Source organism: Sorex fumeus, unplaced genomic scaffold (assembly GCF_029834395.1).
Source record: "Sorex fumeus unplaced genomic scaffold, SorFum_2.1 ptg000051l, whole genome shotgun sequence".
Lineage (NCBI taxonomy): Eukaryota > Metazoa > Chordata > Mammalia > Eulipotyphla > Soricidae > Sorex > Sorex fumeus.
The window spans coordinates 43,085,686-43,103,500 of record NW_026606108.1 but is presented as its reverse complement, the minus strand read 5'-3'; positions in this window follow the sequence as shown (position 1 = coordinate 43,103,500).

Here is a 17,815-nt window from a genome sequence, read left to right as displayed (position 1 = left end):
AAAAATAAGTAAAATGAAAGTCCAAAGCTGTTAGCTGCTGAGTCTCTGATTCCCCACTGGCCAGGACCAGAAGGTTCTCTGCTTTGCTGTTCCCAAGAGCAGTGGTGATGAGAACAGTAAGTAAAACTGGGATCAACTATATGAGGTAATCGGTCTCTTTTCTCTCACTGCTGACATCTTGGGTGCAGGAGAGATAAAAACCTGAAATGTTTCAATGCATAACTTTTTGCCTCTGTTTAGAATTGTTGGGGCCTCTATTCATGTTAAACTTCAGTTCAAATCCTTTTGCACTTCTTTTTTAGTCTTTTTTGGCCTGTAAGCTGAACACGAGCTTCAAACCAGTGTATGTCTTCTTTGTTTTGCTTCCCCAACTTTATCCCTTTTTCCAAGAACCAGAGACAACAAATAAAATAAAATTGAAGACACAAGACTATCTCCTGTTGGTGAAGCATACACTTCCAGTTAGTTGAAAGAACTTGTTTCCTTTGATTATATGTTCTTTAAAGAGATGTGTTTTAAGTTAGAGACAAATGAGTTTTGTTAAATGAAGGGCTCATATTTAAAATATTTCTGCACATGTCATAAAAGTAGATGTTCCAGCAAGCTCTTCCTCCACCCCGTTTCCCTCTAGCAGTGCATGTGTTCCTGTCTCTGGCTTGTGTAGAGGACAGAATTTTCTCCAGAAGGCAGCATTTACCCCTGCAAGAGGCACCCCACCAACTCTCTGACAGTATGAGACTTGATAGAGCAAAGAGTCAGTCCCCCACAGCTAGTTTGACCTCCCGACTTTTCCTCCTACCCCTCGCGAGCACTGTTCTTACTCTATCTTCTTGGAAACTGTCTTAGATTCACTTGGTTCCCACTTTCCAATGTGAACTATTTCTACCCATTTAAATGTCACATACAGTGATTTGACGTTACTTGTGCTTTGGGCAGAAATACGATATTTAAGTTCTTGTAACAATTTTTTATGAAGATATGATGTAGTAGGTGGATTCTCAGATTTTGTCCCACCTTCAGAGGTAAAGGCTAGAAATTTGAATTATATTATTTCCTTACATTAGTAAAACATAGAGGTCTTTCTTGCTGCTAAGATGCCACCTATTTATTCCAAAACAACACTTATTTAATTTGTGCTCTCTGGACTTAATGAGCCAGATCTTTCTTGCTATAATCTATAGAGTATTAGAGCATTAGAGTAACAGAGCATCACTAACATCACCTCCTCAGGTAGATTTCTTCGACCATTTCATCCCCCCTTACCCAGAACTGTTGAAGCCCTATCACATCTTTAACAGTCCATCTTTTTCAGAGCTAACACTCAAAAGTATTCTGTATTCCTACTCATTAATGTCTACAAATTAGCAAATCTAACTGGAACATAAGCTCAGGACAACAGGAAACTTATTGAAGTGTGTGTTCAGAGCCTAGAACAGTATTTCTGCTCTTGTCTAAAAAGCCTTGCTAAAAAGATAATTCAAGTATTTGTTTAAGCTACTAGTGTGCACAAGCAGGAAGAAAGGTCGGGAATATAGCTGTTCTAGAGGTGAGGGCTGCTGCTAGAAACACACACATAAATATCATGCTGATTTCCACCTTTACAACCCTATAAAATTCTGAAAAAAAAAAAAAACTGTGTCCGCAGAGACCAAGCCCAAATTGGGATTTAACAGGCTTTTCTTTGGATGGTGCTCATCCTGACTTCATTCTGTGGCTCATGAGCTTAAATATGCTTTCCTGCCAAGCAAAAGATGAAAGCCTCAATTCCTTCAGACCTATCTCTTCAAAGATAACAGCTGTTAACATTTTAGCAAACCTCTAATCTTGTTTCCTATACTTGCCTTAACATAATTAAGATTGTACTAATCAACACAGATACTAAACTTGCTGGCAGCCTAGTAAATTGGACGTCATGCATTTTCCTGTTTCAACCCCCAAACAGTGTACTTGACAGTAAGTCAAATTATTCTATTTAAAGAAATACAGATGCACTTGGAGACGGGGTAGAGAAAACTTCCTCCTAATTTATATTTTTAATATGTCTTAGCCTTAGTGTCATCTTTCAAGTGACTTTGTGTGTGTGTGTGATTATAAACAGGTTACCTCCTTGTTGTGCATCTCAACCTCATCCATATTTTTTCATCTGCGTGTTACATCTCATTACATCTCAGTTCACAACATGAAAGTTAAAAACTGTGGAAATGGTTAGAATGTCACTGAAGGTTGTGGTTTTAGAAGTGAGATAAGCAACAGGGACTGAGGAACTTGCAGGGGTGTCTACAAATCTCATTAAAAGGGAAGGGAGCAGGGGATGACTGTGTGAACTGACCCCTTAATGAGTGTGCTGTGTTCAAAGTCTCTTTCATGCCCTCCGGAATGGCTGGCTGGCATCTATAGGGAGGCACAAAGGACAGGCTCAAACTATTTCTCAGTTTTGAAGTGTGTTGGAGATAATTTTAGAAAATGGGTCGGTAGCCAGATGAATTTCTGAAAACCAAATCTTATCAGATCAAAAAACATTTCTTTTTTTTTTTCTTTTTAACTTGGAGCTGGCTAATTAGGATGAGATTAATCATCTTCAGTTAATGGTAAAATGAAGACAAAATGTGTAGTTGATATTCTCTGAGAGAACGACTCACATTTTAAATGGTTTTCTGTTTCTTTCCCAGGGAGATGTGGGAGGGCTTGTTTCAGATTTCTATATTTCTAAAGAATCACTGAGGTAGAGACCAGAGAGGTAGTACAATTGATAGTCTTTGCATTGTACATGACCAACAAGGACGGTTCTATCTTAGGCAACACATATGGTCCCCCAGCCTGTCAAGAGTGATTTCTGAGTGCAGAGCGAGGAGTAAGCCCTAAGCAATGTTGGGTATGGTCCAAACCACCATGATCTAGCAGCACCAGGATCTCCCCCTATCCCCCAAAGAATCACTGAAATCATTGAAATTTCTACTCCTTTGGGGAGTGAGGGAATCTCTACCTTAATTGATGTCTTCCCTGCAAAAAAATAATTTAAATTTTGACAACACAAAAAGCTGGAGTTACAGTTGAGTGAAGAGCAGACTCTGAGTTGGTCTTATGTACTTAGGAGGGAGGTAGAAGCAAATGATATAAATCAAGCTCCCATCTGTCTTCGGAGTTTATCGCTTGAGACTAAGTGCAGTTGGCACAGTACAGTTGGCAGAGTATTCTCGGGACAGCGGGGGTTGATTAGGGAGAAAACAACATGTTTCTGGGCCTGAGTGATAGCAGGCAAGGCACTTCAACAGGGAAGACTGACCAGGTTTGATCCCTAGCACCACATAAGTTCACCCCAAGCCCTGTCAGGAGTGATTGCTGGGTGCAGAATTAGTGGTAAGCTCCAAGCCTCTCCCAGGAAGGAGGTATTTTCTAAGATCCCTCTATTAAAAAGTTGCTTATAACCTAATGCTTGGTCCCATTCATAATCTATCTCTTGGGGGTTTCCTTTGAGCAATCATTTTTGTTTGCTTTGTTCTTAGGCCACACTTGGGGGTCCTCAGGACTTACACCTAGCTCTAATGCCACGGATCACTTATAGTGGGGCTTTAAGAACCATATGTGGTGCTGAGAATAAAACATGGGCCAACAAAGCAAGTGCCCTACCTACTGTACTCTCTCTTCAGCCTCAACTTTGAGCAATTTTAAAAGAATCTAGCCACAACTGATCTTGTGTTCATAGAAAAGATATTTTTTTATTATTTCAAGCTCAAATATGTATAAAAGAATATGTAAGAAGGGAGTTTTATAGAAAAATTTGGCCTTTAATACTCTAAGCACTAATTTATTTTGTCACCTGATAATAGATATCCTATTTGATATGGTCCTTCCATTTTGATGACTCACTGCAATTTGGTTGCTGGGAAAGAGAGATGGAAATAGTTGTAGAAGGAAGGAATTGAGTTAGTTTTTAATAGATTAAATATAAATGCTTTCATATTTTTCTGCAACTCAAGATACTTGGGTCACAAGTAGAATATTACCACTGATAAAGGGGAAAAAACCACAGGAAGAATACAGGCTTGATATTTTTCATTTCCCATTTATAGGAAAAAAGAGCCTTATAAATAGGTGCATTTGATCAGATGACTAAGTAAGTTTGATTGTTCAGCTTCTAGAACTTTGCAGAGTTTCCCAGGAAGAGAAGATGATGGTGATTTATGCACTTTGTTTGGTCCCTTTGGTATACTGGACATTCTATGATGTATTTTTACACAGGTCATCCCCAAATCAGTTTATTAAGCAGATAGTATTACATTCATTTTTAGAGAGGAAGAAATTGAACTTTTCCAAGATGGCAGCTACTTAACAGTACAACCAACGCGTAGTTTCAGCATGTAGACCTACATTCAAAGGTCTTCTCACTCTGCTAAGTCAGTTTTCTTCTCTTCTCCATTGTAATATTGGCCTGGCACCTCCAGTGATTAGAGGCATTAAATCCCCAGCATTATTTGATAATCACTTTGTTGGCCATAAGGATATAATGGTTAAGGGACAGTTCAGAATTTCTATATGGAAACCTCATTGGTGGTATACTGGACGTCCAAGTTAAGATGCCAAATTTATTAACTATGCAGATTGGCCTCCAAGAGAGGGCAGTCTATGCTTCTAGAAAATCAGGGTCCTAAGTATTTTAATCCTCAGAATATCTAGCAACATAAAGTAATCAGGGAATTTTTTGAAAATGTTAAAATAAAAATGAGCTAAGCACAAGGAAAATTTATTGATAGGTGACTGAGTAATTAAACCACAATTTAAAAGGAAACCTTTTTCAGATGCTCTGCCACATCATTTATGTTGAAAATCATTGCCCTAATTATTATCCATTAGTACAGCAGGAAATCTATTTGTGCAAAATGGAAAATATTTCAGTCTGAATTACAGTCCAATGTTACTCGATGCCAGTGATTCTCACGTACAAAGTTTACATCTATTTTTTAAATAGCTAATTTGCTGTCATCTAGAAAGTCATAAACTAACTTTTAAACTTTAAAAATATAAACCACAATGTCCTGTAAAACAGAACAAGAGAAATAAGTCTTTTATGAAAATTTAACATTTGTTTTTGCTTGTTCATTTTAGGGCCACACCCAGAGGTGCCCAGGACCTTACTCCTGGCTCTGCTCTAGGGAATCACTCCTGTTGGGCTCCAGGAAAATATGTGGAATAAGGGATCAAACCTGGGTAGTCAGCATACAAGGCATGTGCTGTATTTTTGCTCCAGTGCTTCATGACCCACTGTATTATCACTCCAGACCCCGAATTTAACATTTTATTAGAAAAATTTCCAGGCATAACAAAACTTGGCAATTTTCTTTTGTTGTTGCTTACTCCTGGCCCTGTGCTCCAAGATAACTCCAAGGGGATCTTGGGAGACGGGGGGAGGGGAAGGCATACAAGGAGGGGTTGAACCAGATCAACAGTGTGTAAGAACCATGATGCCACAAAATAGAGAGAGAGTAAGAAGGAAGTCACCTGCCACAAAGGCAGGGGGTGGGGGCGGGGGTGGGGAGCTGGGGGTAGGTGTGGGGAGCTGGGAGTGGGGGTAGGGGTGGGGGTCACTGGAGGGATAATGGGTACATTGGTGGTGAAAAATGTGCACTGGTGAAGGAATAGGTGTTTTATCATTGTGTGGCTGAAACTCAATCATGAAAGCTTTGTAACAGTATCTCACAGTAATTCAACGTAAAAAAAAAGAGTGTTCAAGGCAGTGCTCTATCTACTACTGTACTTTTGCTCCAAGCACTGGGCAATGTTTTTAAAGATGCAGCATATTATTATGATGCATTACTATTTTTAACACCAACAGTATTACCAGACATGTAATGACCATAATACAGTCAGATATCAGGGTGTACATCAGTGACTCAAAAATCACTAACCATATTGTCAGTCATGTGACTTTTTCCCAACAAATAATCTCCTTGTCAAGTTGCAAACAAATCAAAATACCATCCCATTCCTTGATTTTTTTTTTCAGTAAAACTTGCATTCTGGGAAAACTCAGCTTGCATTAAAACTCTGAAAAAATTTTTGTGATTGCGTCTAAAGTGATTCATTTTAGGCACCAGAATATTTGCAAAGACAGGGGTTTTTTTGTTTGTTTGTTTTTGCATAAAACTGATTTAGCCTCCCTGAATTCTTCTCACTAAATGCCAATCACATTACCTCAGTCACATTAGCAAAATTCCCCCACAAATTCCCAAAACTTCTCCAAGGAGGTGATATCAACCTCATCTAAGATCATTGCTTTGTATAGCCCACTGAGTTCACAAAAAGCTAATTGCAATTTAATTTATATACCTGAATCTTAAACTTTTATAAAATGAGTTTTTTTTTTCAGACAAACTGGATCTGTCGCTTATGCAAAAGTGTCCTGATTACTTCTAAGCAATAGTCTTGGCTAACTCTAGATGATGACCTAAGACGCTATTCACGGATGTAACTCAAGTGATAAAGCAGAATAAACTTGGCTGTGTACAGAAGCTGATAAACAAAGAGCAGGTGGACCACAAAGATGGTGGCGAGACTCTGGCACAGGTACAGGCATCTGTATATTCAGCTTACTCAAGAATGAGGCAAAACCCTTGGCTATCATGCAGGTGGATGTGGTGAACAGAGGGAAAAGGTGAACCTAGGGAAAGGTGGATATTACTAACTGCTCAGGAGTCTGTGAAGAAAACAAAGGATGTGAATCAGGGTAGATCATTAATTTGCTTGTGTACACAGTATTCATAACCATAGTGGTGTCACTGTGGGCCCAGGTGAAGATGACCAACACTCTGAGAGCTTCCTGGCAGATAGTGCTTCTTGAATTGCTTTATCACGCACCTGGATCTTCAACGGGGAGGCCCTCCTGAGGCATGGCATAGAAATATTTTACTAGCCTTCCAAGAGTGAGACCAGGATAAGGTTCCTGGGCTTCCTCCCTGCTCTCCTCTTAAGATACCTCGGCTCCCTTTACCTCTCTGGGAAACTAAATCACTGTGTCTGTGTGAGCGGACATCTGCTTACCATATTGTATGGGCCACAGACTTTTCTGTTTCTCTGTCCCTTTGGGAGAAGGAACGGTGGGCGTGACTCTGCAGAGCAATGTTCTGGCAGGTCACTAAGACCACCTCCCAAGTTCCCCAGACTTATCCTCCCTTGGGCTAACCTGACAGGGCTTCGTCTTGCTGGAGTGTACTTGCTTGCCTCAGATTCCCTCTTCAAAAAGACTGAAAATCAGGCCCAGACAGACTCCAATGCCTATTCATCTGAAGTTCACTAGGCAATATGCCTAGTGTCATTTGAGCAAGCTGTTTGGCAGCCAATCCTTTTTTTTCTCTTTTTTTTCTTTTAATGACATGATTGCCCAGGCTTTCAAATCCCATTATGAAACTTTTTTATCCTTTACTCAGTGCTTTCAAAAGTTTTTTTTTCCAATCTGCCATTTTAGTTTGAAGGGAAGAGATGGTGATGAGAAATATTTGGAAAATTGTTCCATGGGGCCAGATGATGCAGTGAGTCACAGACCCTGGAACTTATTTGGGGGTTCTGGAGTTGTCCCTATTCTTCTCTGTCCTGAAACGCTTAATGACTGACAGTTGCTGACTATTAGGCAAACCAAATATGGCATGGGTACGAAGAAGGTAAGACTTATTCCCAGGACTGTGTGGAGTCACTTCCTTAGAAGTGCTCAAAGGAAGAGAGGCCCACCCAGGGCCCTGCCTCAGGGCCATCACCACCCTTCGTGACAGAAAATAAGAAAGCCCCTCACTGTGTCCTTCCCATGTGTTCAGAACTCAGCAAAGATGAAGACTGCCTGTTATTGGAAACAGTTACCGGTCAACAGCACAGTGAGGCTGCAGCTTCCTTATGGTTACACATAACTTGAGGGATGCAACACAATTCGTTTCACATTGAGAGAAATAGTCCATTGTATAGGTATCAAAGCAGGGGCTCAAAGACACCTTTAAGAGAATCCATTAAATGTTTTCTTTTTTAATTTTTTATATGCTTTCAGCTAACAGACAGATTTCCTCTCCTATTAGCTTCTCTAGAATAAGCTGCAGATGTCACAACCCACAAGTGGTCACATACTTTCTGTTCACTGGGAAAAGTGGGTGCAGGATTCCTGGGGCAAGTGAGACTCCTGTGAGTAAGAAAGTCATCCTTTTTTTCAAAGCTATGACTGAGAATCTTGTGTGGTGCTTGCACATAGTAGCACTGTCCTGCCATAGTTCATCGATTTGCTTGAGCAGGCACCAGTAACGTCTCCATTGTGAGACTTGTTTGTTACTGTTTTTGGCATATCGAGTATGTCACGGGGAGCTTGCCAGGCTTTGCCGTGTGGGCAGGATACTTTTGGTAGTTGGCCAGGCTCTCTGAAAGGGACGAAGGAATCAAACCCAGGTTGGCCGCATGCAAGGCAAACGCCCTACCCACTGTGCTATCTCTCCAGTCCACTTGCACATAGTAGGAGTGATAAATCTAGAAGGCATATAATAGTAGAAATTCCTTCCTTCTCCCACTTCCTTCCTCTCCTTGTCTCACTCCACTCCACTTGTCCCATCCCACTCCACTCTTTTATCCACAAAGCTGTTCAAAGTCAGTATAAAATGTAGTCATGAAATAGATAGAGTCAATGTAAAATGACTAAGAGACAAAAGTAGTGTTTATATTGGTTGAGTGTAGTGGCCCGATAGTTTGCACAGTAGGTAGGGTGTTTGCCTTCCACACAGCCATCCTGGGTTCAATCCCCTGCATCTTGCATCCTATATGATCCCCTGAGCACCACCAGGACTAATTCCTCAGTGCAGAACCAGGAGTAACCCCTGAGCATCAACATCTGTAGCCCCCAAACAAACAAACAAACAAAGAGTATAAATTAGAGTCAGAAAGACTTATAATTTTAAGTCTCATTCTCTACCATTCATCAGATGGGTGACCTTGGACAAAATGTCTAATATCTCTTAGCCTACCATCCTTATATAGAAAATGAACAATAATAGTAACTACTTTATATTTTTATTATAAGGATTTGGGGTACAGATCTTGGAGCATTAGTATTCAATAATTTCTTTTTTATTATTTTATTATTTTCTGTGTGCTAAATAGCAGTATGCAAGAAATCAACCAGGCTAAATTACCCTGTTGGGAAAGCACCTCTTTCAGGAAAATTGTTATTCCATTCATCTTTGGAGCAATAGAAAGAATTCTTGATTCATTGATCAAAAACTTGGTTTTTATGTTTTTATGGTTATATTACTTAACCCTTGTTACTTTAGTTTCTTTCTTGTAAACAGGAGCTGGCTGCTGTATTAACACACGAAGATAATCTCATGTGAAAAGTTGGGAGTTATGCTATTGTCTACTTGCCTAAGATTTTAAGATTTTGTTAGGAAGTGGGAAGGAAAATTAAATTCAATGCGGTGGTAGGCAGGTAGCAGGGGAGTGCTGGGGAAATGTACATCCAAGGTATTTATCCCGATTTTCTTGACTCATGCATCAGTGAAATGAAGGCTTTATGATTCATAACAACTAATCCAACTTCTCTAGCTGAGACTAGATCAGAAAGCACATATTTGAAAAGCTAAGTCACATGACCTTAATTTTTATTTCATTGATGCTCCATGCTGTTAAGAATAATTTATTTGCAGGGTTTAGTCAGTTAAAAACAAACCGAAGTCATATTTTCCACCAGCATACAATCATTTCAAGAAAAATTATAAGAATAGTAATGAAATGCCAGAAACAAGAAACAAATAGATACAATCATCTCCATAATTATTCTAATGTTATATAAGCATATCATGCTAAACACTGTACATATATTACCTCATTTAATTCTGGCCTGCAAAGTGGATACTCTTTTATATAGGTAAAATAAATTAAAGGCTAATTTATGTTAAATATGTTTTCCATGCCTCAGAGCTACAAATTGTGTAGTATTAAGCTCTGAAATGTCTACTTTTCTAGTATGATTTTCTCAAATAAAGATCAGTATGACTGACCAATCACATACATCCCCTCTGTGCTTATAAATCATGAGGTCATATAAGATTAACAGGATCATTCAGTCTTTCCTTAATGTCATCTTGAACTGAAAAAATATTCAGGAATGACCTTGTGTCAGTGCTCTATGGAATCCCATGCACTTACCTCCACAGCCATAGACCCAAGTCTCTGCAGGCATGGAAGATTCTCTTCCTCTTACTTAGGTTCAGTCTCTAATGTATTCAATACAGGTAGTCTGTTGGGTGGCCTATGTCATTTATCCTACTATTCATTTCCTTCACCATAACTGATGGAGAGTATGTCCTATATCCACACCGGCATGTAGAGGTCAAAAAAGTGGGAAAACCTATCTGCCAGGAACAACTATTTTGGTGAAGTTATAATTAAGTGGTGAACAGATGAGTGGAAGTAGATGGTTGGAGGAATGAGACAGTATCAAATACAAGATTAAAAAACAGAATAATGGGTTATGAGAATAGAGTGGATGAATGGTTAATTCCATATAAAACCACGAAGTTCTTTTAAATTTATTTAAAGTTCTTTTAAATTTTATTTAAAGTTCTTTTAAATTTTAAATTCCCTGGGATTTGAAAGCACAAGATAAAGAGTCTGCTACAAGTTAGAGCCGATTTCAAACCCAGAGATGGCCACCTGGCCTTTTTCACTAAGCCGGAGAATAATACAACATCCCATCTCTAATTACCACTCTATGAGATCCTCACCAGTTCAATAGAACTATTTTATATATGGGATGAATTCTTTTGATCATCCTTGACTAATCTCTTTAGTGACTCTAAAACCATGAATTTTGAGCCCGGTAAAGGGAATGGTTGTGCCCCAATAATACATAAGTAGAACATTATTTCAGGTCAGAGAGGACCTTCCAATAAAAATTAAATGCACAAGCTATGGAAGTATCTACTTATTGCCCTGTCTTTATCTCATTTACCATCTCTATCTTATCTGTGCTTTTTTCAATGACTTATTTAACAGAGATATTATTGTGTGCCTGTATTGTGTAGCACTCTTCAAAAGGTACAATACAAAGATGTATAAGGTATGGCTTCAGTTGTCAAAGAGCCATAAAGTAAAAGGAATAACATGATCAATGGGCCGGAAACAATGTACAAGGTTATGAAGTCAAACTGTTATAAGCATTGGCATTTTGAAGTTCTTTACTATCTTATAGAACACAAAATTAGTTAACTTTAAAAATTCTCCCTCTAAAATATTGACTATGGTCTCAAGAGTAAAGGACCCAAACAGAAAAAATAACATCAATGTAATTTCCTTTCAATATTTTCAGATGTTTTCCATCAGTATGATTCCATATTTAAATGAGAGTTTTGAGAGATAGTTACACTATCGCTTCAGATAGGTTAACATGTGCTACAAATCCCAGCTGAACAACGTATCTGAATATAAGCCTCTCAGTAGATGAAAAATATGACAAAACAAAGATCCATTTAGGTCTTAATGTTGGAGCCAAATAAAACAAAAAACCTTTATATCTCACCCTGTACCTGTAGAAGAATACAGTAATTATTTTTCAAAAAACTTAAATAAAAGATGACATTCAAGCAGAAAATCAATTACTAAATTAGTCATTTTGTTGCAAGGAAAATATAAGCTGCTTCATTACTGCAATGACAAACGTCAATGGAGTGGAAAATTGACCAGTCTTATATTAGAAGAAAAATCTGATGCCTGGTTGCCAAGGAAGCTGTGCTCCTATTAGCCTTGGCTACATCCTCTGTAATGGATTAGAGCCATGAAGGTCTCATTAGCACATCACTAATAAAAGTTTTAGAAGTCATATTAAATAACATAAAATGTTGCAGTATTTCTAATGTGGTGAGAAAGATTGCTAAGAGAGAAAATTTACTATTCTGTAATTTTTCAAGTGAATACATTTAGTTTGGAAGACATTTGACGAAGAACGTGAAATCACAGAGAACTATGTCCAAAATTAAGTAGCAAATTGAAAAGCGGAGGCTGTAAGTCCAAGAGGGAAATAGTTACCCTTTATATACAGAACAAGCCTGGCCAGATAAATCACCTCACTGGTTCAGTCAGGGATGCAAAGTTTGATCCTAATCAAATTGGATCACAATTAAGGATCGCATATCAAGATACAAATGTTATGATAACTTCATTTAACATCTTCTTTTTTCATATCTGTGTATCGCCATGTTCATCATGATTTTAAGAACTTACAGTGATATGCATCAGATGCAGTAGCAAAAATAAAGAAGAAAAAGGGAAATCGCAGCACAAAAGCAAGGAACCCACAACAATAAAAACATACACAGGGGCAAATGTTCAGTGCAGGCACTTAGATTCTTTCCATTAAAATAGAACGTGCCACCACAGCATTCCAGTTCCTTCTCCAACCCGTAATTAAAGTGCATCTCCTTTGTGGCATGAAACTAAAAATGTTCTCAGAGGTGAGCCATGAGCATTTCCAAGCATAGAGCTGAAGGGGAGGGTACAAGAATCGACTTGCAACTCACCATCATTTCTTCTCTGCTCTCACCAAAAGTTCCTCAACAAGCAGGTATTGGAGGGGATGGAGGCATCTTTGGGATAGGAACAGAAAGAAAATGTTCCTGTGAATGGGGGAGAGTAGATATTGAGCCACATGCGTTACTTTCCTTTAATTTGTTTTAGTCCTTGAATATTTTATTCTAATTAGCAGATTTGTTTTCTGTACTCAAGACCAGATGCATGTTGCAGTGGGCATCATTTTAAATATCAAAGAATTTGTTAAGCAAATCATTAGTTTAAGTTGGTAAAATAAATTAAATTATTATTATTATTATTATTATTATTATTTCTGGTCAGAGAAGACCTTCCAATAAAAATTAAGTGATTAAATGATTAATATACAAAGGACTCACTCTTAATAAGACTACTCTTTTAGGGGAAAAGAAATCACTTGTAAAATCCAGCTTCAGAATGCCACTTCATTAATCTAAAAATATGAGGTTGGCATCAAGCCTGGAAGATTGGCAAGTAGAGCTTTGATGGGCCGAGTTAGGCAGGGGATTCCAGAGCTGGGCGCCCCTGTTAGACATGCCCTGTCTCCAGTTGCCCATGTTCTAAATTGGGGATCCATTAGCAAAGACCCACATTGAATTTCAGCTGTCGTGATGTACATATACAAACAGGTTGAGTGCAGTCAGGCCTATGACTTACTTAGTACCTGAGACTTTCAACAGGTTCAAATTTTAGAGAGAATTCAAGTTTAGAGAAGAAATAAAATTCAAGTTTTATTTTAATTGGAGGGTGGGTAGAATGTTGTGTGAGAGTAACACAGACATAATTATAATTATTGGTCACTTATTTCCATCCTAAACGTTTGAGGAATGGTTTCTCATAGATTGCTGAGTCATAATGGGAATGTGGAATGTTATGCATCAGTGAGTTACCCCAAACCAACTGAGCCTAAATTTTTACTTTTTAGGTAATTATAAATGACCCTCATACCATTTATTGGAAAAGCTTTGTCTTCATAGCTAAGTATTATCTTCTTTACACTGTCACCTATGTCCTTAATCAGGTACCAAGACTGATGTGATCTAGAAACTGCCAATCCTATTATGCCTCCTGTTTGTTTTAGCCTGTTCAGATATCTCTTTCCCTGAAATTTGATTGTCAGTCATAAAAAAGTAAAATGAAATATGATAATGTTTATAAAAGCATATGTATGTGCAGCATAAATGACAACTGTTTTACGCAGATCAAATTTGGAAGGATCCATCTTCAAGTATTCCAAAGAAATGTGTTTTGCTATATTATAAATTCAAATTGACACTGGATTCTAGTATTGGCTAATTTCAGATTTTGTTTGTACAGATTCTTACCATAATACGGGAATTTGATTCACATTAAGAGTAATGTCTATTCCCATAGTTTACTTTTCTCTATTGACCATAAGATAGACTAGTTTACAAAAATAACAGCGTTCTGTAATTGATTGACCATATTTTTCAGAATTCTAATTGCCACTGAGAAGATCATATTTATTTATCTCTTGACCTTGGACTCTGATACTGCCTTTTTTTAACCCATAAATTGGGGTTAAAAATAAACTCCCTGATTTATTTTCACAAGCAATGTGAGCTGCAACCTTTCATTGGTCATAAAAAATCTTTAACACTGCAGAGTGTTATATAAATGCAAAGTGGCAAAAGGCATAGTTAATGTTTTTTTCTAATGTCTTTGGTGTGTACCAGAGTTTTACTAAATATTTATCATGTCATACTTTTTTAGTGGCTTAGTATTCATAAACCATACCCAGTTCTAAAGGCAACTGAATTAATTAATACTTTGCTTTCTTTAATAGAACTTATTTCTATTCATCTCTTGGTACTTGTTCTCTGTTCCTTTTCTTTCTTTCCATTTGCTTTATATATTCTGTACTTAACAAAGGAAAGAATAATAACAACAATAATAAAAAAATGATCTCAGTCAGGTTTTCAGCTTAGGTTTTCTTTTTTGATTTTATCAGAAGAGAAAAGAGGACAAGTCAGAAAGAAATTGCTAAAAGAGCTAGTTCTATGTTTCAATATGCCATTCCCCTTCACAAAGGATGTAAGTTGATTTTCTGCGCTTCTGGCCTCACCTCAGAGGCAACCAGGAAAGGGGACATGAAATTGAAGTTCCATTAGGCCTGGTGGCATTTCTTTGACCATTAGGCCAGGCTTTTTCCATATTGTTGATGTGGGAATCATACAATGATCAATTGACTGTACATTTTAGGAGCAATTGGTCTGAGCACAGAATGAGGGATTGATTGAAGCTTCATTCTGTGGGGCTATTTCTAAAAATGCCTCCTTCCTGAGGCTTTCTTCACAGATCTTCTGTGAATTCACAGAGTTGGCTTCAAAAGTGGCCCCCACGGAGATGTGGGCAGCCACTGTCCTAGAGCCTGTGGAGAATCTGAGATATCAAAGTGCAGTGGCTTTAGAAAAAATTTGTCTGTGCTTAGGTTCTAAAACATCTATAGGACAGGGGGAAATTCCAATTTAAAACCATGCTAAGTGGCAGAATCTACCTGAGGCATGGAAGCAGTCTTAATTTTTTTCTTCAGGAAAAATCCTTATTGGGGCTCTTCAAATGTGATACCTGAGGCCTGGCTTCTTTTCTCCTGAGTAGGTCGTCTTTCCACAGAAGCTCAAGAAGCTTCTAAATCATGAGAATGAGAATCCTGGAAAATACAGGGGGAGCAGAAGTCCAATAAAATATCACAGACAGAGCTAGGAAAGAGAGCAACAGGAGGAACTTCCCAGGGCATGTTGTGTGGGAATAGGTGAGACACTGAAGTCACACAGAACGTGAATTTCCATGGCCCTTGACCCTTTATTTACCATAGCCTCGAGGAGAGGAATGTGAGAAAAGGAAATTTTCCTTTCCCCTAGCAGCTTCTCCTTGTCCACAGAACACAGACAAAATACAATGGAATCACCAAGCACCAACTACCCCTGCTAGGGGTCTAACAATCAATTAAGAAGTTATCCAAATGGTCCAAACAAGTTCCTGATTCCTTATCTATGAAATTTAGGGCTTGGTCTATGCCAGTCTCCAAAGCTCCCCATAGCTTTGGGGTTCTACAGAAATAAAGCACCTGCTCTACTTGGCATTGTGCTAGGTGGTCATTAGAAAGAAACAAAAAGGTGTGTAAAAATATGTGTTCCTAATAAACCTACCAATCAACACCTCAAACATTGGATACAAATGTAAAGAATCTTTAGATATATATTAACTTCAAGAGTCTTAATTGAATTCTTTATCTTTTTGAATCATTCCTTTGAAATGATGAACCGTTTCCCAGGCCCAATGGTTACTATCTCCCTGCTTGTTAAGCCCCATTCTCTTGGATTGTCTCCTACTTGGAGTTTGCACTAAACACCAATAGAGACTTAGATATAAAGGATTGAACTTTGCAGGGTCTGCTACACATTGAACACACGGTAGAATTATACTGCTCATCTATAGAGTAGAGATAGAGAGCCAAAGAGTTGCTTCATACTTCCTGAATACCATCAACACATTAGCTCACAGAGACAAAGACAGCATATTTGTTTGTTCATTGCAGCACTCTTTACAATAGCCAGAAACTGGAAGAAGCTTGAATGCCCAAGAACAGATGACTGGTTAAAGAAACTTTGGTACATCTACACAATGGAGTACTATGTAGCTGTTAGAAAAGATGAAGTCATGAAATTTACATACAAGTGGTACAATATGGAAAGTATCATGCTAAGCGAAATGAGTCAGAAAGAGAGGGATAGACATAGAAAGATTGCATTCATCTGGGGGATATAAAGTAACAAAGTATGAGATTAATACCCAAGAATAGCTGAGATCAGCACCAGGAGGATTACTCCATAACTTAGAGGCCAGCCGGATTTCCTAGAGGAAAGGGCAGTTCAGATAGAGAAGGGAGCACCAAATAAAGGATGTTTGGAGGATCCTCCCAGGAGGGGAGATGCATGTCGAAAGTAGACTATGGACTGGGCATGTTTGCCACTCAATGCCTCTTTTGCAGACCACAACACCCAAAAGGAGAGAGAGAACACAGGGGATTGCCCTGCCACAGAGACAGGGGGGATGGGGGGATGGGGGTGGGAGGGATATTATCCATGGTGGTGGAAAATGGGCACTGGTGGAGGGATGGGTATCTGATCATTGTATAATTGAAACCAAAGCACAAAAAATTGTAAATCTACAACTGTAAAATAAAATAAAATAAAGGGAAAAAAAAAAGACAGCATAGGAAGAAGGAGGTAACTTTGGGTCCTTACTGGAAGCAGACTTATAATGCTGGTAGGCTTGGGGTTGGAACATAAATGTCCAAAACTTTTATTAAAAGTTTTTTAAATCACAGTGCATATATATATATATACATATATATATATATATGGACAAATGCATTGAATGATTTTTTTAAAATCCGTTTGAGAGAAAGATGGCGGCCGCACGGGAGCCTTGTGGAAAGCAGGTTTGAGCCGGGCTTGGGGGAGCAGCGGGGACCTCATGGGAAGGGGGGCTTTGTGGGCCGTCCCCCACGGCCCACCGAGGTCGCCAGCTGCCCCCCACGAGCGGCTCTCCGGCACGGCCACGGCCCCCGGAGGCACAAGGACTTAGCACAGAGAACCAGCCGCTTGGAGCAGAGAAGCAAATGGACTTGTGTTAAAACGCGCCACCAAGCCTGCCCGGAGGGGAAGGGGCGTTGACCGGCCCGCCCGCTCCTCTCTGGAAAGAAAGATGGCGGCCGCACGGGAGCCTTGTGGAAAGCAGGTTTGAGCCGGGCTTGGGGGAGCGGCGGGGACCTCATGGGAAGGGGGGCTTTGTGGGCCATCCCCCACGCCCCACCGAGGTCGCCAGCTGCCCCCCACGAGTGGCTCTCCGGCACGGCCACGACTCCAGGGCACAGAAACCAATCTCTTAACTAGCTAACTTTTAATAGAAATTCTTCCATGGTCAATAAGTAAAATAGCAGAAATTCAAAACCGCGCGGCCGCTATCGCGGCCGTGCAACCTCATTTTATTCTTAAACCAAGTTGTAGAAAGCAAATCATTTCACAACGCTGTTTCAGCATGTCTGATTGTGGGGGGTGGGTCGTAAACTCTAAACAATAATTGTGCATCTTCTATCGAAATAATCTATCTAGTCAAAGTATATAGAGTATTAACTAGAACTCATCTGCCTCACAAGAATTGGGAGGGGTGGGAGGTGGGGGTCTATTGGGGTTCGGGGCTAAAAATAAGTATTGGTAAAGGGAAATGT